The sequence below is a fragment of the Bos taurus genome, chromosome 17, assembly GCF_002263795.3.
Source record: "Bos taurus isolate L1 Dominette 01449 registration number 42190680 breed Hereford chromosome 17, ARS-UCD2.0, whole genome shotgun sequence".
Lineage (NCBI taxonomy): Eukaryota > Metazoa > Chordata > Mammalia > Artiodactyla > Bovidae > Bos > Bos taurus.
Genome location: NC_037344.1, coordinates 59,992,322 through 60,015,172, shown reverse-complemented (window position 1 = coordinate 60,015,172; position 22,851 = coordinate 59,992,322). Strand labels below are relative to the sequence as shown.

The 22,851-nt window shown below is 45.9% G+C and overlaps 1 long non-coding RNA gene across 3 annotated transcripts in view; it reads left to right on the top strand.

Moving 5' to 3' along the window:
* Positions 1-22,851, top strand: part of LOC100848596 (uncharacterized) — a 155,990-nt gene that overhangs the window by 22,881 nt on the left and 110,258 nt on the right. For all 3 annotated transcript variants that reach the window (XR_003030040.2, XR_001502218.3, XR_003030039.2), the window contains exon 4: positions 19,881-19,956. This is a non-coding gene — a long non-coding RNA (uncharacterized lncRNA). The remainder of the gene's footprint in view (positions 1-19,880; positions 19,957-22,851) is intronic.

Sequence of the window (22,851 nt, the reverse complement as noted above, 5' to 3'; positions counted from 1 at the left end):
TGTGTCTGAGAGACCCCACCCCCCCGCAAGTCCTCCTCCTTGCGGAGGCCTCGTTGGGCACCAGAATTTTGGAAGAGGCGTGTGGACGCTGGCCGCAGCCTCCCCAGCTGGCCAGCGTTTATAAAGCGGAACACATCTGCTGTTGACTGTTAGCATGGAGGAGGGGAGGGTGTCGGGGGAGAGCAGGAACCCCAGACACTAGGACTGAGCCCACATAGCGCCAAGAGAAAATTGCTTCTACACTGGAGCGAAGGAGAAACGCTTCATGAAAATGCCCCCTTGGCCACCCTCGCCCCTCCCGCCTCCCTCCCCCGCTTCCCTCTCTCTTTCTTTTTTAAAAGTCTCCAGGTTCTAGCCAGCCTGGAGATTTATGATGTGTTTTGCTTTTCGAACACCCTAAGATCGTATTTGGGTGATAAAGAGCTGAGAGGTCTGCAGATAGCCTATTGGTTGGAAAAAGAGAATATGATGTATGGTGAATGCAGGCTATTTCTCGGTTCTGAATCCTCTCCCCCTTACCTGGGGCGACACATAGGAGCCACTGAAAGACACTGGGTGACAAGCTCGGAGACAGCCCCCCCACAATGCCCCATCGCATGCACAGAGAGGCATCACATGCTTACCACACATGCCTGAGACCCACAGGCGTGCGGAAGCATGTTCATATGCAACACATAAAACCATGTAAAACCAGAGACAGGCGCAGACCCATGTCTCTCAGAACGGGATGGGAGTACGCACCCAGGTTCCACCACGCACGAACCTCCCTGTGGCCCCACCGAGAAGCTTAAATGAATGAGTTTTCCTTGCCATACGAGTGTCTTCCAAAATGCAGCCCTGGGGCCCACAAAACGCACTCCATCCTGCTTTCTTCATCAGATGTCCAGACCCCTCATAAAGCAGAAATCCTCAGAAACAGCATCTCACCGGGTTCGAAGCCTAGCCCTAGTCCAAGACTGGATGCCCCCCTTTCTGCCTTCACAGCTGCTTCAGTGAACTTTGCAAGGGAAACTGCGTATCACAAGAGTGTTCCTGGAGACCCCAGGAGACAGGCAAGGCCTAGACAGACTATCAAGGACCCATGATGGATAAGCCCGGTGACAGCCAAGACAGAGAATTACATGGGGTTTCTTGGAGAGACAAAATAAAAACCGGCCCCCAGTCTTCCAGCCTTTTCTCCAAGATCTAATTACAGATGTCTTGACATTCCTTCTGAATAGAGTTTCCTTAAAAGATTTGCCAAGAAGAAACATTTGGAAACCGTGTTTTAGGTATAATCCGGTCTGGGAGTCACTTTTGCTTGCTTTGTCGTTAGATGACAGAGAGCTTAATTACAAGGAACGGGCTTGTACACTGCATTCGGAAAACTAGATTATTGACCCACATAATACACCCCATGCTGACAATGGCCTTTTGGCAAAATGCACGTCTCTGATCTCACATTAATTACTACACAAATATACATATTGTGGGTACCGAGCTTATGCGACAGAGTCCTCTTGACACATGTTCACAATAAAAACACATTTTTTTTTTGCTTTGCTTCCCCTGACCCTAAGGGAAAAAAGATGAACATTTTTCAAGATGCTGTTTTAATGGCATGAAAACTGTCTGCTGAGTGTTCACTCTGCTTTTGTTCTTTTTGTTTTCTCCTTTTATGAAAAAGCCTTTTAAACCAAGCATTCCTGACTTGTAATTCCTTTCTTTGCTTTCGCTTTTATGCCGAGGGAGAGACAGATTAGATTAGATTAAAGACCCGGAGACACCTCATGAAATACATTCCATCTCGGGGCAATTTGGTTGATAGTCAATTTGTACGTGTGTGCGTGCATGTGTGCATGTGTGCGTGCATGTGTGTGTGTTTCTTCTTGTGGCTGATGGTCTTTTTACAGACACAGGGTTCCGGTTTCTAGGAATGTATTTGTTCCCTTAACTTTTTCCCCTTCAAAAGTCTGCAGCCTTTGATTGTGGCCTGACTTCTTTAGGGGTCTGTGGCATTTGGGGGGAAGGTAGTAAATCTTATTAACTCTTTCCTTTAACTTCTCACGATGTCTCAAAACTTCTTCCAAAAGCATTGGCAGTTTCTTCTCAAACTGCAGATGAAAGAGTTTGTTTGAAAAAGCCTTTCCCCGCCACTCCATTGGGCCCCCGGGTTTGTCTGCTGATGTCACAGTGGTAACCAGGGCCACACCCTGTGACATCACAGTCAAAAGGCTTCTGACCTTGGCCTGGAATTCAAAGGAAAAGCTGCCCATAAACTTCTAAAGCAGGCAGGAGATAAATATCCTTAGTCATAAAAGAACAAACAAAGTTTGGGGTGGGGGGTGGGGGCTGGAAAGAAAGAGCAAATTTTTTTTTTTGTTTTGTTTTAAGAAATACAGTAAAATACTCTGCCAAGTTTTCCAGGAAGTGCCAGTGGCCATTTTGATGATGTGAACTAGACTTTAAAACCGAAAGAGGAAAAATGAATGTGCTGAAGAAGGGTCATTTGCAATATTAGAAATAATTGGGTGAAGCCTACCCCTAAACCATAATTTGTAAAATGAAGCAGAGCAAAGCAACATCCATTTCTGAATGCCAGGAGAAATTAGCTGCCAGGATAAGGGGAGAAAGTCAGGGAGGGGATTTATCAAAAAAGGGAAAGTGCTCAAAGTCATGGGGTCTCCTGGACTGGATTCTGGGACAGAAAAAAAAAGGGGGTGAAATCTGAATAAACTCTGGAGTTTAGTTCATTATAATGTCCCTATATCAGTTTCTTCATTTTGGGGACCCATGGTAAGATGAGGTAGTAACATTAGGGGAAGCTTGGTGAAGAGTAAATGGGGATTCTTGTATCATCTGTTTTTGTTGTTGTTAATTTTATGTATTTATTTAAATTAATTTCTGTTGGAATGTAGTTGCTTACTGTATCATCTTTGCAATGTGTCTGCCAATCTGAAATCATCACAAAGCAAAAAGTTTCTTTTTGAAAGAGGAGAAAGTGGGGCATTGTGTTTTAGCGTGTGTCTTGGGAAGTCTTCCAGTTTTCTCCATTCGCAGTCCACGTACGCAGGTACTGGATTTCCATGATGGTGAGGAGCACATGACTTGCAGGGAGCTGGCTAGACTCACAGGAAAGAGAGAAAGGCTGGAGTTGCCTCTGAACAACTTTACAAAAGGAAAGATAGTCCCCTGGGCCATTCTAAGTTATTCTTGTCTTCAAAGCCTTCTGTGAGTCACCTGGTCTAATTTCACAGATAGACTTCTTTCTCCAGACATCCTGAGGGTAGGCTGACCACACAGAATGAGGAGCTGATCTTCAGAGGCCAGGAGGTGTAGGAGAACAGCACGGAACTGGGAGAGGAAGATCCTGTCCCTGCTTTCACATGAACTTGCGTGTGTATTGGGAAACCAGTTCCCCCTCCAGCCTCATCCTCCTTGCCTGCTAAAGGGGGCTATAGGACAATAGATCACATGTATTTACACTACATATCGGTGCTGGCTTGGATTGATTGGTAGAGACTGGCTAGGGCTTGGATCTGAGCCTGGGTTCAGTGAGTGTTGTGATCCATTAGTAATGTCTGTTACAGATGTAGGAGAGGACAGTTGAGGCATGTTTGCTATTCCAGGTCCTTGCACATTTGGGCCCTAGGCTTTTTGGGGCCTGCTAGTCCAGACTCTGGACATGCCTCCTCTGGCATCTGTGTGAGCAATAGAACACAGTTCCTGAAGTCAGCCAGTAGTGGCTTCTAATCCTGGCTTTCCTTCCTGCACTGAAGGTCATATGGCCTATGACATTTAACAAATATGAACCACAAGTGTGCCAACCCCTGTGCATATCCCCTGCCATCTGGAGGCAATAGACAAGTTGACAGGCAATAAAAATGCACCGTGCTTAAGTGCTCTGATGACAGAAAAAGTGTTCTCAAGGTACTGAGTAGGAAAACCTGATTCACATCTGAGGGGCAGGCCAAGAAGACTTCCTGGAGGAAGCAACACCTAAGCTGAATTCTGAAAGATAAGATGGTATTATCCTGGGGAAGGGAGCAGGGAGAGATGAGGATGGAATTTGGCTGGGCTCAGATTATGTAGGGAATTTCTCATTCATTCTCAGGGTAAATGGGGAGCCACTGAGAAATTTTAGGTAAGGGAATTTCATTAGCAAAAAGAAATAAACAAAAAAACAAACCCAAGTCTTTCTGTTTACAGAGATAGAGTAGGGGCAAGCCTAGAAGCCATTTTTAGAATGAGGAGTGGTTTGGGAGCCTGGGGGTGACACCACAGGTGATCTTGGTTACCTTGACCAGTGACATGGTTTCCTGATTATGTGTGTCAGCTGTGCAGGGTCCAGATGAAAGAGCTTTGTTCCCCATGATAACCTTGAGAGATGACTCAGCAGAGAAGAGGGCAGGCAGCGGAGAGGGTGCAACAGTCAGTTCATCTACAGATGACAGCCTGTCCTTGGCTCATGGGAAAACAAGGCAGCAAAGCAACAACAACATAATAATACCTGTACCAGCCAATACTACTTCCTGCTTCCTCCACTGTGGACCAAGCCACCTTTATCTCTCTCATTTGGATGACTTAGTGGCCTAAGTCCTCCCTGGTTCCTGCCCTGGACATATTCTCTGTTTTGCTCTTAGTTTTCAAAATTTCACTTTATTGAGGTATAATTTACACAAAATAAATGCATCCCTTTCAAGTGTATGGTTCAATGAATTTTGGTAAATATATGCATCTGTGTAACCACTAGTCCAGTCAAGGTATAGAACATTCTTCTTCATTTCCAAAGTTCCCTACAGCACCTCCTCAGTCACTTCCCCGCCTTCACTCATACTTCTGTCCCAGGTTGACCATTAATCTACTTTCTGTCAATGTAGAGGAACTTGATCATTTCAGAGTTCTATGTCAATGAAATCATCCAGTATGGATTTTTTTTTTTGCAGGGGGTGGGGATCTGCCTTCTTTTGCTTGGGACTGTGTTTTTGAGATCCATTTGTGTTGTTTCATGAATCAGTGGTTGGTTCCTTTATTGATGAGAAGCATTCCATCACATGGGTGTGTTGCAGTATATGTATTCACTTGAGGATGGATATTTGGGTTATTTCTAGTTTTTAACTATTATGAATAATGCTGATATGAACAGCCAAGTGTAAGTCTTTTTGTGGACATATGATTCTTTGCCTTGGGTAGATATCTGAGTTGAATTGCTGAGATATATGGTAAGTGTATGCTTTTTAACATAAACAATATAAACGAAACCTAAGAGCTAAAACTATATAAATTCTAGAAGAAGAGAACATATTAAGAAATCTTTTTGACCTTGGAGTAGGCACAGATTTCTTAGTGAGGACACACAAAAACATAAACCATAAAATAAAAATAAATGATAAATTGGACTCTATCAAGATTTAAAACATCTGCTCTTTGAAAGACTTTGTTGAGAAAATGGAAAGGCAGGAGAAAACATCGTCTGTAAATCATTTATCCGACAAAGGACATGTATTGAGAATATTAAAAGAAGTCCTATGACTCACTAAATAAGAAGACAAATGATCCAATTTAAAAATGGGCAAAAGAAGATGTATGAACCATCAAAAAACACATACAAAAGTACTCAGCACCATTAGTCACGAGGAAAATGAAAACAGAAACAAGATATCATTGTGCACCCAACACAAAGGCTGAAATTGAGCAGACTGACCATGCCAAGTGTTGACAAAGACGTGGAGCAACTGGAATGCCCAATGGGAACACTAAGTGGTGCAGCCACTTTGGAAGAGTTTAATAGATTTTTTAAACTCCTTTATGAAAAACTGAAAAAAATTCTTAAAGCCCTCTCTGCTCCCCATTGCACTAAAATAAAATCCAAACTTTGTGCTGTGATCTATAAAGCCGTCTATAATCTGGCTCCTGCCATCCTGCAACCTCATCTTGCATCCTCTCCTTCAAGTTACTCCCTTTCTGCCACATTGACCTTTATTCTGACCTTGAGGCAGAGCAAACTCCTTTGCTATTCCTTTTGCCTGCATACTCTTTCCCTGGCCCTTTATATGGTGGTCTCCCTGATCAAGTCTCCACACAGATGTCTTCTCCTTAGAAAGACCTTTGCTGTGCATTAAAAATGGTCCCCTACATGGAACTCTGCTTAGAGTTATGTGGCAGCCTGGATGGGAGGGGAGTTTGGGGGGAGAATGGATACACGTATATGTATGACTGAGTCCCTTCTCTTTTCACCTGAGACTATTACAATACTGTTAAGTCAGCTATACCCCAATAGAAAATAAAAAGTTTAAATTAAAAAAAAAAGAATTGAAAAAAGAATGTAAAAACTAAAGGTTCTCCTGCCATCTGCCATGTCTCATCGTTTTACATTTTTGTTCTTTTTAAAAAATGTATTTAGTTATTTGGTTGTGCTGGGTCTTAGTTGAAGCATGTGGAACCTAGTTCCCTGACCAGGGATCGGACCATGAGTCCCTGCCCTGAGAGTGTGGAGTCTTGGCCACTGGACCACCAGGGAAGTCCCCTTTTTACCTCTGAAAATCTCCTATGTACTTGCTCAGTTTACCTCCCCTCTCTTACAACTAGAAAGAAGGCTATGAGAAGGCAGGGATCTTGTTTCTTTATTCAACACTGTGCCCTGTAACAAAGTTCCTAACACACAGTAGGACCTTTACAAATGTCGAACCCCCTAAGTGTTGTTCACGGGGACAAGGACAGTATAGCTGGTTTCTGGCAGTTCTGGGATATGAATCCAGCTCTCTCTGGCCTACAGGCTTGGGTCGACCCCTTCTGAAAGCTCACAGTGAGATGGGGCTGAGTCTTGGAGGGCAAGACTAGATTCCAACCGCAGGATATCCACTCTAGTCAGTGAAGGAGAATTCCAGGCATGAGAAAGGCCAAGTTAAGCTCCCAGAATGGGAATAGCTTGAGGGAAAGCCCAGGGTGTGTGGCTGTGGGGCCCAAAGGAGCGCAGATATGACTTTAGTTGGCTTCCTTCCTCCTTGGAAATCAGCAAGAGAAAGAGGGTGAGTTATTGACATCCTCACCCATTTCCCATATGAAGAGAGAAATCTCCTAAGGACAGGGATGGGGTTAAGGATGTGGGGATGCTGCTTCTGTGTTGAGATGCAGTTGTCAGGATTTGAGTAAGACCTGGGGGCGCAGGTGGTGTTAGGGGTAAAGAACCCGCCTGCCAACAGAGGAGAAGCAAGAGCTATGGCTTCAATCCCTGGGTGAGGAAGGTCCCCTGGAGTAGGAAATGGCAGCCCACTCCAGTATTCTTGCCTGGAGAATCCCATGGACAGAGGAGCCTGGTGGGCTACAGTCCATAGGGTTGCAAAGAGTCGGATGTGACTGAGCAACTGAACACACACACACACACACACACACACACACACACACAGACATTCACGGGCACGCATGTGCGTGCGCAGGGACACTCTGGGGACCTTGATGCCTCGGGTGGAGGTGGAGAGGATCGGGCCAACTGAGTCGAGCCTCAGAACACCTCGGGCAGGATTTCAGTGGATTTGAGTGTTATCTTTTTCACTGTGGTTGAAGTGTGAAGGCAGAAAAGCACGAAGTTTTGAGATGGTTGTAAGCTTGGAATCAGCCAGATGGAATTTCAGATTTGACTCTACCACTTTCTAGCTGTGACCTTGGGTGAAGACTTTTTTCCCCTTGAGGCTTACTCTGCTCATCTGTGAAATGAGGATGATGGTACAGCCATTTACCAGGTTCTTTTTTTTTTTTCCACTGAATTTTTTTTGTTGTTGTGGGTAAAAGTCACATAATACAAAACATGCTATTTTAACCATATTTAACTGTACAGTTCAGTGACACTGAACACACTCATATTGTTGTAAAACTCCTCATCATCCATCTTACAAAATTTTCACCTTCCCAAACTGAAACTCTGTCTTCATTAAACACTAAGTCCCCATTCCTCCTCCTCACTCCCACTCTCTGGCCCCTGGCACCCACCCTTGTACTTTCTGACTCTGAATTTGAATATTCTGCTGCTAAGTCGCTTCAGTCGTGTCCGACTCTGTGCGACCCCATAGACGGCAGCCCACCAGGCTCCCCCGTCCCTGGGATTCTCCAGGCAAGAACACTGGAGTGGGTTGCCATTGCCTTCTCCAATTGAATATTCTAAGTACCTTTTATAAGTGGAATCAAACAGTGTTTGTGTGCACCTGCTGTATATAATTTGGGGCTTCCCAGGTGACTCAGTGGTAAAGAATCTGCCTGCCAATGCAGGAGACATGGGTTCGACCCCTGGGTTGGGGAGATTCCCTGGAGGAGGAAATGGCAACCCACTGCAGTATTCTTGCCTGGGAAATCCCAAGGACAGACAGGCCTGGCGGGCTGCAGTCCATGGGTTCACAAAGAGTTGAACACGATTGAACATGCACTCACGCACACACGCATTGTACATCATTTATTAGGTTCTTAAGTCCATTCCATGAGGAAATACATATCCTATCTCTTGGCTCGGTATATAGCACTTAGCGAGTGTTTAATAAATGGGGCCAATTATGATTATAATGATTGTGCTTGCACCTTCTAGAACTCCAGCGAGGTTAGCAGAGGAGCTGAGACTGGAAGAGGACTCAAAGAATGGAAGATGTCAGCAATTTACCAGTAGTACGGGAGTCTCCAAGAATCCAGGTTTAACATTCAAAGCAAAGACCCCTCACCTGGAGGCCTCCGTCCACCTGAGCATTCTTCAAGGATCTCCTTGGGTCCCAGGTTATCTAATTTTTGGATGGAGCAGGGAGCAGGGGACAGGCCATCCAGACAGCATTGAAGGGACTTCCCTGGTGTTGCAGTGATTAGACTCTGCCTGCCAGTGTAAGGGGCCCAGGTTCCATCCCTGGTCAGGGAACTAGATCTCACATGCTGCAACTGATAAGAGCTCAAATGCTGCCACTAGAGATCCCGCATGCCAAAACCAAGACCTGGAGCAGCCAAATAAATAAAATAAATAAAAATAAATATATATATAAAAAAAGACAGCATTGAAGACTAAAGACCTATGTGTGTTCAGGATCAGGAGTTCTGTTTTCATTTCTTTACTGAGACTTTGGAGAAGTAGTGGAACTTGTCACTTGATCAAATCTGTCAAAAATGAGAACGTTTACCCCCTAGTGGTAAAGAACCTGCCTGCAGTGCAGGAGCTATGAGACGTGGGTTCGATCCCTGGGTCAGGAAGATCCCCTGGAGGAGGGCATGGCAACCCACTCCAGTATTCTTGCCTGGAGAATTCTATGGGCTGAGGAGTCTGGTGGGCTACAGAGTGGGACACAACTGAAGCGACTTAGCACAGCCCCATCCCATTGGACTGTGGAGACCAGGAAATGAAGAGGGGTGAAGAGAAGCCCCTGACGTAGGGCTGGCACCCAAGAGGTCATGAGCAGAGGAGCACGTGGGCTAGCCCAGCCTGTGCCTTCACTCTGCCTGAGAAGTTGGAGTCTCTGAGTTTCTGAAGCTGCCCGCTTGGCTTTAGAAGAGAGAGATTCCCAGACGTTTTCAGCACTCCAGACATGCCCAGACTTGCAGGTGCCATTTTGAATTTTCGAGAGGCCCTTGACTTAAGGGTGTGAGTTCACAGAAATGCTTTTGTCTAACTTGTAACCCTATCTTGACCGATGCAGATTTCCTCCCCAGCCCAGGGAGGGGAATGGGAGTCTTCCGAAGACCCCACCCACCTTTTATCTCATGGCTTGTTCCAATAGTTTGGGAGATAGGTCAGGGAGATACCAACGTCCCCAAGATCCCCAGGAGAGATCAGCTGTTGACTTCAAAGAGTCAACGCGTTTGGATCGGAGGGATGGAGGGTGAATGATTACAGCAACTTTGCAAGCAGTGAGGTCCTCTGGCCAGCCGGACTGACAGGTCTTGGGCTTTCATTTAAAGGAGCAATTGATCAGAGGTGATGATGGGGGTTTTGTGGCTTCATGCAAGTCTCCCAAGATTCTCAGGGAAACAAGGAAAGGGGTATCATTAAAGTTGAGTTACAACTATGTACCACGTGCCCTGTGAGGTCAGGCAAATGCTACTCGTATGACAGGAAATCGAGACAGCGAAACATCTTGCCCAGGGGCCACCCAGCTGTTAAGATAAGAAAGAAGGGATTGGCCCCTTCTATTCTAGCTGACACTTCCTCCTTCCACTCCTAGTTTCATTACCTTGTATTTAGCACCTACTATCTTGCCTGGAAAATCCCATGGACAGAAGAGCCTGGTGGGCTACAGTCCATGGGGTCGCACAGAATCAGACACGACTTAAGTGGCTAAGCAGTAGCAGTATGCGGTTATACGGGGAGGAGGCACTGAGACCTCTCTGACCTGTTTACATCACCTTGCCCTTGTCCTCTGGATTCCAGCCCACCCTCACCTTCTTTCCCTTCTTCTTCTTTTGAAAATAATATTTATTATTTTTTGGCTGCACCACGTAACGTACGGAATCTTTGCTCACCTACCGGGCACTGAACCCGCACCCCCTGAAATGGAAACTCAGAGTCTTGACCACTGGCCTGCCAGGGAACTCCCTCTTTCCCTCCTTTGGAAAAAAAAAAAAAAAAAAACCCTTCTCTCTGCTGCCTTTGGTTAGGAGACCTCTTCCTACCCAGCTCGGGCTTATTTTTCAGATTTGCACATGCAAGGAAGTCCTCTCTGACCCCAAGAAAAATTCGGACTCCTACTCCCAAGCCCACGACACATCCTGTCCTCCATCCTGAAATGTATCACTCCTTGGAAACTCACTGGTAGAATTATTTTGATTAAGGTCTGTGGACCATGCCAGAAGACTCTAAGCCCCGTGAACATAGAGAGCTCATTTGTCTTGTCTGTGGCTGGATCCAAACACAATTGAAAGAGCAGTGAAAGTGAAAGCTTCTCAGTCATGTCTGACTCTTTGAGACGCCATGGACTATACAGTCCATGGAATTGTCTATGCCAGGATACTGCAGTGGGTAGCTGCTCCCTTCTCCAGGGGATCGTCCCAACCCAGGGATCGAACCCAGGTCTCCCACACTGCAGGGGGATTCTTTACCAGCTGAGCCATCAAGGAAGCCCAAGAATACTGGAGTGGATAGCCTATCCCTTCTCCAGCAGATCTTCCCAACCCAGGAATTGAACCAGGGTCTCCTGCATTACAGGCGGGTTCTTTACTAACTGAGCTGCCAGGGAAGCCCAGGAAGAGCAGGGAGGTACCCAAGAAGACCCCAAGGAGAAGGACCAAGGACCACATAGGTGGGGAGAAGAGCCCAGAGAGGTCAGTTGCCTCCAAGATGCTCTCCAAAGAGCCCTTTTCATGCTTCCTGCCCCAGCTCCTCAGATCCTAGGCGAAGGTGAAGTGCCGGACGTTCACCAGGACTCCTAGGATGAAGCCAATATGTGTTTTGAATGCCATGTGTTTATGCTTTCCCCTTTGAAGACTGCCTGGGAAAGGCTAACAGTCATGGAAGTAACAAACACTTTGCTTTCTCTTCTCTTGCCAAAAGCAATCTTTAATCACCCCACCAAGTAATGGGCTCAGAATAGCATAATGGAAACAAAGTACTTAAAATACTTTCTTGGGTGGATAAACACAGCCGAGGGGGGGGAAAAAGTCTTACAGGCCCAGCCCCATCCTTTTTCACTGTATACACAGCTAGGGGACATGCAAGGAAGAGAAAAAAGTCCTTCCCAAATAAACGGGTCATTGTAAATAACCAGAACACACATATTTTTAGTGGTAGCAGGATCCCCCATCCTGAAGATGATGTCGTAGTATTTGCTGGGTTTCCCCTTCCCCTTAAAAAAAAACCCTGTCACCAAGTGACAAAAAAGTAGGTCTGACATAACCAACCAGTGGGAGGGAGTTTTCAAAGAGATTATGAGCAGAGTCTCAAAGAGTCTTTCTCAAATCTCTTTAGGATGTGGAGACCACTGGGCGAAGGAGATGGGTGGTGGTGTCCTGCGGAGGTCTCTGTGATTCTGAATGTTTTACTGGTGTTCAGGGGAGGAAATTTGTGCTGCTGCCCACTTGGGCTAAAGCCAAAGATGGAAGGAAAGTGGCATACCTCTGGGCTGTGGAATCCAGGCTGCAGACCCCTAGAGAAATGCTGAGTTTGGTATGAGAGAGAAGCAGATCTTCATATGCAGAGATAAACTTTTAGTTGTGGCATGTGGGATCTAGTTCTTGAACCAAGGATCGAACCCGGGTCTGCATTAGGAGCTCGTAGTCTTAGCTACTGAACCACCGAGGAAGTCCCAATAGACTCTTGAAAGAGCTACCTCCTCCAAGCAGCCCTTCTGGATTTTCATGGCTAGTTGGAATCTGTCTTCCATGAGACGAACAAGAGAAGAACTAGGAGCCTTCTAAAACACTGTATTCTCCTTGGCCAAGTTATTTATTCTCTCTGAACTTTGGTTTTCCCATCTGTGTCACAGGGACAAAAATACCTCCTTTGTGAGTATCCCTAGGCATAGAATTAAATACTAGTCTGTGGTCAGTTCCTCACCTGGAGCACTTAACTTGGTCTGCTGAGATGTCAGAATTACCCAAGTGCGTCTCAGGGTCTCCTTGAAGCGGGAGGGAGCCGGAGAGGAAGACGTGGGCACCGAACTAGCATGTTTTCCCTGGACTATTATGTCCTGGCCACTATGTTAGACCCTGTAATGTACATTATCTCCTATGTTCCACATGACAGAGTTTTCAAGGAGGTATAATTATCTCCACTTTTCAGAAGATGCAACTGAGGTTCAAAGTGCTTGAGTAACTTGGCCAAGGTCACACAGTGACTGGCTGAGCTCTGCAGCGTCCAGTCCCCGCTTCCTCATCCGCTAGTGTCTGATATAGAACCTGGCACATAGTAGCTGCTCAGCACACTACAGCTGAAGTTCCCCTCACTCCTTGAATGTTTATTCACTAACAGATTATCTATGAATAATTGCAAACATTCTTGACATTTTTTCCCCATGTGCTCAACTTGATCATCTGATATGGTCTACTTAATCGTGGAGAAAACGAACATTTTTCAACACTTAAAAAACTGCAGTGTTAAGGTCAATAGATACAGGCTGTGTATATAATAGGAGATGGAAGAAAGATGTTTGATGTGGGGGTTAATGTCATCTTTGCAACTGAAAGGCAGTTTGTCAATACAGATCAAGGACTTTCCTGCTGGTCCGGTGGTTAGGACTCTCTGCTTTCACTGCTGGGGCCTGGGTTCAATCCCTGGGCGGGGAACTAAGGTTTCGTAAGCCATGCAGCCTGGCCAAAACTGAAACAGACACAAAAGAACAGAGACCATGATGTAGAAGAGCTGATCAAAGTGGAAACCCAGGGGTAATGCTGGCCGGCCCATTTGACCCTGGGGGCCAGGGGCACTAGATGTCATTGGGATTTTGACAGTGGAGAGTCTGATGTCCGCAGATGTGTGGGCACCTGGGGCTTTACCTCTGCCAGTAGAGCAGTCCTGGTAGCATCCTCCCACCCTCTCTCCCACAGGACTCCCTCTTCTAGACCCTTCCTGCCCTGTGGCAAGGGGGGAAAGCATCAGGCAGATGGGTTGCCCTTCTTCAGTCTGGTCTTTGGATAAATCAATCTTCCTAAACTCCAATTTTTCTCAGTTGTCAAAATAGCCATAGGCTATTTGAGAGCATGGGCTTCCCTGGTATCTCAGTGGGAAATAACCCGTCTGCCAATGCAGAAGTTGTAGGCTTGATCCCTGGGCCAGGAAGATCCCCTGGAGAAGGAAATGGCAACCCTCCCCGGTATTCTTGCCTGGGAAATCCCGTGGACAGAGGAGCCTGGCAGGCTACAGGCCACGGGGTCGCAAAAGAGTTGGACACGACTTAACGACTAGACACCATTTAAGAATGAACATGGGAGTCAGTGGCTTAGCTTGGGGCCAGCCCTTACCGAGTACTCAGTAAAGATAATTATTAGTGGTGTCAGTATCACACTCATTCATCCACGTGTTTATTAAACAAGTATTAAAGGGACATCTTCCCGGTGCCACTCCAGGTGCCAACATACCACAGGGAACAAAGTAAAGTGCCTATATTGCTGAAGGTGGGGGCTAAACAAATGAGTCTCATGCAGCAGGCGATGAAATAAAACAGGCAAAGGGATGGAGAGTGAGGGCAGGAAGTGCTGCTTCATAGCGTAGTCATGAGGAGACTCGGGCAGAGGCTGAAGGCAGGGAATCAAGGTTGTGAAATTTGGGGGAACAGTGGAGGGAACAGAATGCAAAGTCTCTGACCCAGGACAGGGTTGGTTTGTTGGGAGGATGAACAAGGAGGCTGCCGTTACTGGACGGAAAGTGGTCCGAGAGGCTTCGGTCATCAGTAAATATTGTTTAGATGGTGGCAAAAGATGAGACCAGAGAGCTGGGAGTTGGGAGGAGCCCAGATCTTGTAGACCCTCCCAGGGCAAGTACTTTGGCTTTGTGTATGAAGAAAACAGAAGCTGTCTTGAAAAGGAGTGAATATCTCCCTTTCCACTCCCTTTGCCCACTCACCCTACTTTAAATTATTCTCAAATTTATTTTTAATTTTAATTTTTCTATTTTTTAATTTTTGGGGGGGCCATGCCATTGCACAAGCTTGTAGGATCTTAGTTCCCTGACCAGGGATTGAACCCAGGCCCCCTGCAGTCCTAAAGACTGGGCTCCCAGGGAATTCCCTCCTTTTTATTTTATGAAAAATTTCAAGCATATAGAGAAGATAAAAATTATACAGAGAGCACCCGCATACCCAGAGAGTGGATTCTGCACTTCACAATTTCGTGTTTGCTTCATCGCACACCTGCCCCTGTCTTCATCCCTTTCTCCATCTATCGATTCATCTTTTGTTTTGTTGCATTTCCAAGGTTGCAGACCTCCTATGACCTCATCCCCAAACACTTTGGCATGCCTATCTCTAAGCAGAGGTCAGTGTTTGTTTTTAAAGAGAAAATTTACATACAGTGAAATGCACACATCTAAAGCTCATTGTTCTTTGAATTTTGACAATTTTTGACATACTTGTGCAGGCCCAGCCCCTATCAAGCTAGAGAGTTTTATCACCCTGCTCCTCCCTCCTGCCCTGCCCCCAGGCAACCATTGTCCTGATTTTTCTCATCAGGTGAGTTTGGCCTATTCTAGAACTTTATGTGGATGGAATCACGCTGTAGGTAGTCATGCTTCTTTCACTCTGTAATATATTGGGTAGGCCAAAAAGATTGTTCAGGTTTCCCATAGGATGTTAGGAAAAACTTGAATGAACTTTTTGCCCAACCCAATATTTGCAATTCATCCATGCTATAACTACCCACATATATATATATATATATATATATATATATATATGCATCTCAGTAGTAGCTCAGATGGTAAAGCATCCACCTGCAGTGCAGGAGACCCGGGTTTGATCCTTGGGTTGGGAAGATCCCCTGGAGAAGGAAATGGCAACCCATTCTAGTATTCTTGCCTGGAGAATTCCATGGACAGGGGAGCCCGTTAGGTTATAGTCCATGTGGTCACAGAGAGCCGGACATGACTGAGCGACTAACACACACACACACACACACACACGAAATGTGGGGTTGTTGTTATTGTTCAGTTGCTCAGTTGTGTTGGACTGTTTGTGACCCCATGGACTGCAGCATGCCAGGTTTCCCTGCCCTTCACCATTTCCCAAAGTTTGTTCAAACTCTTGTCCATTGACTCAGGGATGCCATCCAACCATCTCGTCCTCTGTCATCCCCATATATGGGGGTAGTATTTTTTTTGTGTGGATATACTGCAATTTATCCTTACTCCTGTTAATGGACACCAGGGTAGCTGCCTTATATTTTAAAAGGACTCCTCTAGGAAATTCCCTAGTAGTCCAGTGGTTAGGATTTGATTGTTTCACTGCCTTGGCCCAGGTTCAGTCCCTGGCTGGGGACCTGAGATCCTGCAAACTGTGCCCCCTAAAATTAGAATAAAATAAAGTCAAATAAAATGAAAAGATCTTTTTGGCTGCAGGGTGGAGAACAGACTCTTGGGCGAAAAGGCAGAAAGTAGTCCAGCTTGGAGGCCACCAATTGTTCAGGTGAAAGATAATAATTTGATGATGGCATTGTTTGGACCACTGTGTTAAGCTTTTTAGACACTTTATCTCTGTTAACAAACATCTTGGGGGCTTAGAAAACTCCCTTCCTCCTAGAGATAACTCATTCCTTCCCAAGGAAAGACACGATTGTTATGCTTCCCTTTCATATTCAATCATGTTAGTCACTTTAGTCAAAGGTTTCCTAAATCTTCTAGGTTACAAATTTGCAAAAAGGAACCTGGGAACTGGACTCTAGCAGTTAAGGCCCCGGGAAAGGGGATGAATTACAGAAGCTCCTCAAAGCCTAGGTCAAATGGGAAATGCCAAGAGAGAGATTAAAAGCTCTAAGTAGCTTTCCATCAAGGGGATTGGGGGTGGGGTGGGGTTAGATGGAAAGTTCTAATAATAAAAAACAGCTCATGGCTTTGAATGTTTACTACAAGCCAGACACTGTGTTCAGCACTTTCCATACATTTTCTTGCATCAGAGGCATGACTTAGGAATGTTCCCATTTTATAGAGGAAAGCAAGGATTTAAGCCCATAGCAATCTGATTTCAGAGCCTGCACGCACCACTATGGCGGGACCAATTTCCTTTCCATTGGAAAAGATGACTGAAATACATGCAACCGAGCAAATGGATTCTCTTTCCTTCCCAATAGAATGGACTGCATATTGGTCCATATGTTTTCTGAAATCGCCATAGAAAAGAACATCATTGCTCAGCAGTAGGATGGCCAACTCTTCTGACTTTGCCTGGGAGTTGCCCTATTTGAACTGGAAGAGTCACTTATCTTACTCATGAATGATGGTCAGTGTCCATGTGGAATGTTTCCGTTTGTGATCTGGATTGAGTAGTGAGAGCTTAATTGACTAAGATGGTGAGTTTACCCACCCTGGTTACTCCTGTAGTTCTGCCCTGCTCAGCCTTAGGACAATCTGTTTGGATAAGATCCACTGGGATGAACAATCACAGCAACTTTTATTGCTGATTAGCTGGTATTTGAGGACAGGCTGGTGGGTATGTATGCCTTTTGCTAGAGGGCTGGGGACCATCCAGTGGTTCTTCAATATTAATTTAGTTGCCCTGTGGTGTGTGGGATCTTAGTTCTCTGAGCAGGGGTCCACTGCTTTGGAAGGTGGATTCTCAGTCACTGGACCACCAAGAAAGTACCTAGCTCCAAGCGTTGAGTGCCTGAAGTATTTTTTCTCTTCTCTACATAAAACAATGTCTCTCCAACACAGCTTTGCTTTCCCAGCTCTGTTGCTAAGAGCTGCATTGAAATCACAATTTTTTGAATTTGGATTAAGACATTGGCTTGCTAAATGTTCTGGAGCCTTCAAAACCTCATCCCTTTAATTCTTCTCACCTACTAACTAGATCATCAAAGAGGACTATTAAGTGCATCCATTCTCTACCAGCTTCTAATGAAGACTCTAAATAATAGAACCACACCTGGGCTGGAGAAGGAAATGGCAACCCATTCCAGTGTTCATTCCTTGGAAATCTCATGGACTGTGGAACCTGGTGGGCTACAGTCCATGGGGTCACAAGAGTTAGACATGACTGAGTGACCAAACCACCACCAACACCACGTCGGGGCAGCCAATTTCAGAGCCTGCTAGATCATGCATTCTGCACAAGCATGGAGGCTTGTGACTCAGAGGTCCATGAGGGCAATTTGAAAGAAAAAAAATGAAGATTTCTAACTTGTGATAGACTAAAGTTAGGGTGACTGGTTTAGACTGACTCTCCTTAGGGTGAAAGCTTTTAGGTGTTTACCCATTGCCTCTTGTGCCTAAAAATGTCTTCCTTTCTAACCCTATTTCTTGCCTTTTTGGGTTTTTTCCCGCTGCTGCATTGCATAGCATATGAGGTCTTAGTTCCCTGACCAGGGGTTGAACCCAGGCCCCCTGTGGTAAAAGCACAGATTTTTAACCACTGGACCAGGAAGTAGGTCCCTCTAATCCTATTTCTCGACTTGTGCTTGGAGCTGTTGATTTGTCTCCCTAACCCTAACCTAAAGTCTTGGATCTGGTTGCCTTCCTTTCTTCTCTAGATTTCCACAGGAGCCTTCTGTCAGCTGTTTCCACTCTTCCCTCCGTACATCCACTTTTTCTGCAGCCCAACTGATCTGAAATGTGATTGTGATCACTACTGTCTTGCTCTCAGCCCTGCCATGGATCACCTGTGTGCCTGGGGTGATGCTCAAGTCCTTTCAGATCTGGCCATGTCTCCCTCTCCAAGCTCATTCTCTTGCCACTGGCTTGGAAAATATTTTCAAGAGTTCCCCAGCTATCTCTTCCTTGCCTCTAATTGATCCTAGTCCCTCTGACTCAGTTTCAGATTTTCCACTCTTAAATGCCCCATCCTTTCAAGGATGTGAGACTTCCGTGTGTTAATTCCATCTCTGGAATTTGCCTTCCCTTGTCTCTCTGAGGCTGGTGCCCTGATGTTGCCCTGGAAGGCAGGAAGGAGAGCCATACTTTAAGGTACATGGGTGAGATGACCTGGGTTCCAGCATGGTGGAGTGCCATCAAGAAATCCAGCCAGAGGGACTTCCCTGGTGGTTCAGTGGCTAGTACTCTGCCTTCCACTGCTGGGGACATGGGTTCAACCCCTGGTCAGGGAACTAAGATCCCACAGGCTGCATGGCACAGTGAAAATAAAAATAAATAAGTAAATAAAAACAAAACAACAAAAAAGAGATATTCAGCCAATAATCCCCCGATGCTGCTGATCTTCCATTAGTAGAGCTCCACTGATGTCAGAGGAAATTCTAGGGACCAACTCGCAACTAAATTAGGTTCTTAGGACCCAAAGAAGTGCCCAGATTTATCTGCAATCATGGCCTTCTCACCCATTGGCCGTAGATGTCTTTAGCCCTTTGTCGACCACCGGCTAATGTCAGTTCAAGCTTAGACCACTTGGGAGACCAGATCACAGCCTTTCTCTATTTAACCCATCATGGCCTGCCACATCAGCCACTAGAAAAAGCAGTAGATATGGGGTCTTTGGGGGAAGTCAGCCACCAGGTGGGACCCTTAGGACTTGATCATTAGATTTTATACTGCCTTCTGTGACCTGTGTGGAGCCTCTGGAAGCTGTCCAGTGGACTTCCTGGTCAATGCAGACTCAGGGCCTATTCAAATCATGTGGAAGGAAGAAGAACAGGGGAGAAAACAGGAGCCAGTTTCACAAAGACGGAAGCAAAAACAAAATGCCTTGGAGAGAAAAAAGGCAAAAAGAAAAAAAGGAACAAAGCTGACGACAATCAGCCTACCTTGTCCCTGAGCAGAAACTCAATTCATTTGGTTTCTGCTTGGAGATGTAGGACCGTTTTTGACAGATGTGTTTTTATGCATCCTGTTATTAGGGCTGAAAGAACTGTCTTGATGTGATTGGGAAAATTACTATTTTAATATCCTTTTCCTCCTTTAAGCCTTATGCATATTTTCCACTACACAAGTCTCTGGTTGCTCACAGTTCAATATAAATGAATTCCACAGATTTTCTCTTCCTCCTCTAGTTGATATGAGTGGGTTATTTGGATTGGACTCCTATTTGTATGTGTGTGTGTATTTAATCTTTGCAAGAAAGAAAGAGGCAAAGCGTCACATAACAGGAAGAAAGAAGACGGAGAAAAACAAGAGACTCCTGTATAGAAGCCAGGAACTAGGATAATTATGGGCATTGTTTTTTTTTTTTTTTCAAAGTAACAATATTTACTATTATTATTATCATCTTTGTGGCAGATGGCCTATGATTTTTGCATCCTTTCTAAACTTTATAAATTTGTGAGCTGATACTTGTTTTTTGTCCACTTTACAGACGAGGAGATTGATGCTTAGCAAGATTACCATTTACCCAAGTTCTGGAAAGTGATGGAGGCAGCCTTCAGATGCAGGTATGTGTGACCCAGATCTCTGCAATGAGCTGTGTACAGCCGCTGTGAACCAACAGGACATACAGAATGGCCATTGACAGTTTTTCTTGCTTTTCCTTTTCTGTAAATCACTTTGATTTTTTTTTTTTCCTTTGGAAATTGTGTCTCCTCTGCTCTGTGTCCAGATAATTCAGGTGAGGCTGACCCTCATCCCCAAGGTCCAGGAATGGTGCATGACCAAGGCCGGACCAATCGGAGCGTTCTGACTCTTGGCCAGAGTCCATGGCTTGTGGATGGCTGTGTGACCGACCTGGACCAGGAAGGACAATGAGATGCATTCCTGGGACTCTTAATGAGGATAGGGAAAAAAACCGGAGCATCTTCTTGGCTGGGGTTGCTATTTTAGTAAGATGTTAGCTTGGAACTTCTGAGGGTCTTCTTGGCTACAGAGAGCCGAGAGCCTGCTTGGAAGAAAGTCAACTGAATGAAACATGAGGATGAGAGTTGAGGAGGCAAAGGCTTGAGTGTTTAGATCCAGCTTTGCCCAAGACTAGAATCCACAGGTGGACTTTTGAGTCACAGAAGTTGTTACATTCCTGGCCTTCTAAGATCTTGGAGAGGAGAGTTACATACCACCAGTGAGATGAGGGCTCGGTGAGGCAAGGTGGGGCGGTGGTGATTGTGATATTGTGATTCATGATAAGAAATACATATCTGGTCTTCAAGTTCCTTTTGCTGGCCCAGAGCTCCTAAAACCCTTGGAATTTCCAAAGTGCTGAGAGCCGATAAATGTCTTTTGTTATGTGAATGAAGTGACTTGGAGGCACCTAAGGATGGGGGCTGATTGCCTGGAGATCCAGTCAGGGGATTAGAGGGTTGGAACTTGCAGTCCCACCCCTCAACCTCTGGAGAAGTGGGGAGGGGCTGGAGAGCAATACCAGTCTCCAGTGGTCGATGATTTAATCAGTCATGCTCGCAGGGATTTCCCTGGTGGTCCAGTGGTTAAGACTTTGTCTTCCAATGCAGGGGATGTGGGTTCGACCCTTAGCCGGGGAGTTAAGATCACACATGCCTGGTGGCCAAAAAACCAAAACATAAAACGGAAGCAATATTGTAACACATTCAATAAAGACTTTTAAAATGGTCCACATCAAAAAACAAACAGAAAGAATCTTGAAAAAAGTCATGGTTGTGTAATGAAGCCTCCATCAAAACCCCAAAATGAGGAGGTTCCAAGACCTTCCAGGCTGGTGAACCCATGGATATTTGAGGAGAATGGCACCCTCAGGTTAAGGGTATGCCCCTTCCCACGTGCCTTGCCCTGTGCTTCTCTTCCATCTGGTTATTCTTGAGTAATAAGTTTTTACTTTTTTTTTTAAATCTTTTAAAATATTTATTTACTTATTCGTGGTTGAAACTTAAGGCTTGCAGGGTCTTAGTTCCCTGAACAGGGATTGAACTGGTGTCCCCTGCAGTGAAAGCATGTAGTCCTAATCACCAGGGAGCTCCAGGGAATTCTCAGCCCAGCTAGTCTGCTGAAGTTCTGAAGTCTACAGGTGCTGATGGCAGAAAGTGGTAAGTATATCCACCATGTCCCCGTCCCTCTCTCTTCCTGTGGCTAGGCTAGACACCTGGTCAAGAGATCAGGTGCTAGTTTAAGGACAGAGAGGGAAGTTCCAAGTTTTGGGGGTGCAGAAGTTTCTGGAATCTCTCAGATAACATATTGGGAACGTGGCTTCCCTCCCCCCATCTTCCTTTCTGAAAGTGTTGAGATCACTGGGCTCCCATGGATGCATTTGAAACCGGCCAGCTGTGGGCTACCCAGCTGACAGAGGCCACAGCTGGAGCAAGAACAGTGGCTGGGTTTCTTCCAGCTGCAAACGAAAGGGTCAACACCTTGAAGGGGGAAAAAAAAAAGTCTAGGCATCAGCTGGTGGAAATGGTCCCAGAGTTCATAATCACTGAGAGGAAGGCAAGTTTTTTTTTTTTAATTGTTTTCATTGGCAGCTGTCTATGGATGATTCCGGTTGAAGCAGGTTTGGAGATTGGAACCCGGGCAGGTGTGAGTGTGTGTGTATGCGTATGTGTGTATACGTGTGCATGCAAGAATGCACATGGTATTAATACAAAAGAAGGTGGAAGAAAGCTGGTTGTCTGTGGCCTGCAGTGAGACAGGCAGATTTGTGTGTGTGTGTTGGCAGGGAGCTGAGGGCAATGACCATCTTCTCTGTGTGAAAGAGAAGAGTGGAGAGCAGGAATTGCCCGGCAGAGAAAAACCACCTTTATTGTGTGTGCACACACCGATCTATGAAGACGGAAAATCGTGGATGAAAGAGCAGGAAGGAACTCAAACGTGGGACAGCGGAAACCAGGCGCAGTGCGTGAGATTGCAGGAGACAGACCTGGAGCCAGCGTGCCACGAGCGAGGGCCCCATTGGCTCCCTCCTGGCCTTCCAGAAATAGTTTCCGGGAACCATGGTCCTCTCCCGGCCCCGGCTCTCGGGCCAGCGGGGAGATAAAGCTGCCCGCGTAGCTTGTCTTGGCGGCCTCTCAGCTGACACTGCTGACAGGCTGCTTTGATCTCGGGTTATCAGGGCCTAACCCTGTGCCCTGGGCCTGCTTTGCCAGCTCCCACCCGCCGTTTACCTCTGCAGAGGGCGTCCCGTAAGGTCAGGGTTGGGGAGGGGGGAGCGGCCCAGCCCTCATGCCCGGTTGGCCTTGGAGCCTCGGTGCTTGATGCAATAAGGGCACCATCTTTGTAGTCACAGAGTCAGTGATGAAAAGAGGGCCCAACTAGGGGCAAGAAACTTTTGAAGTGGAGCCACGCGAAATGACACCCTGAATGCAGCCCTGTCCCCCAGCCTCCTGGGCCTTCACCACAGTGAGTGGTGACAGAAGAGAAAAACAAAGGATCGG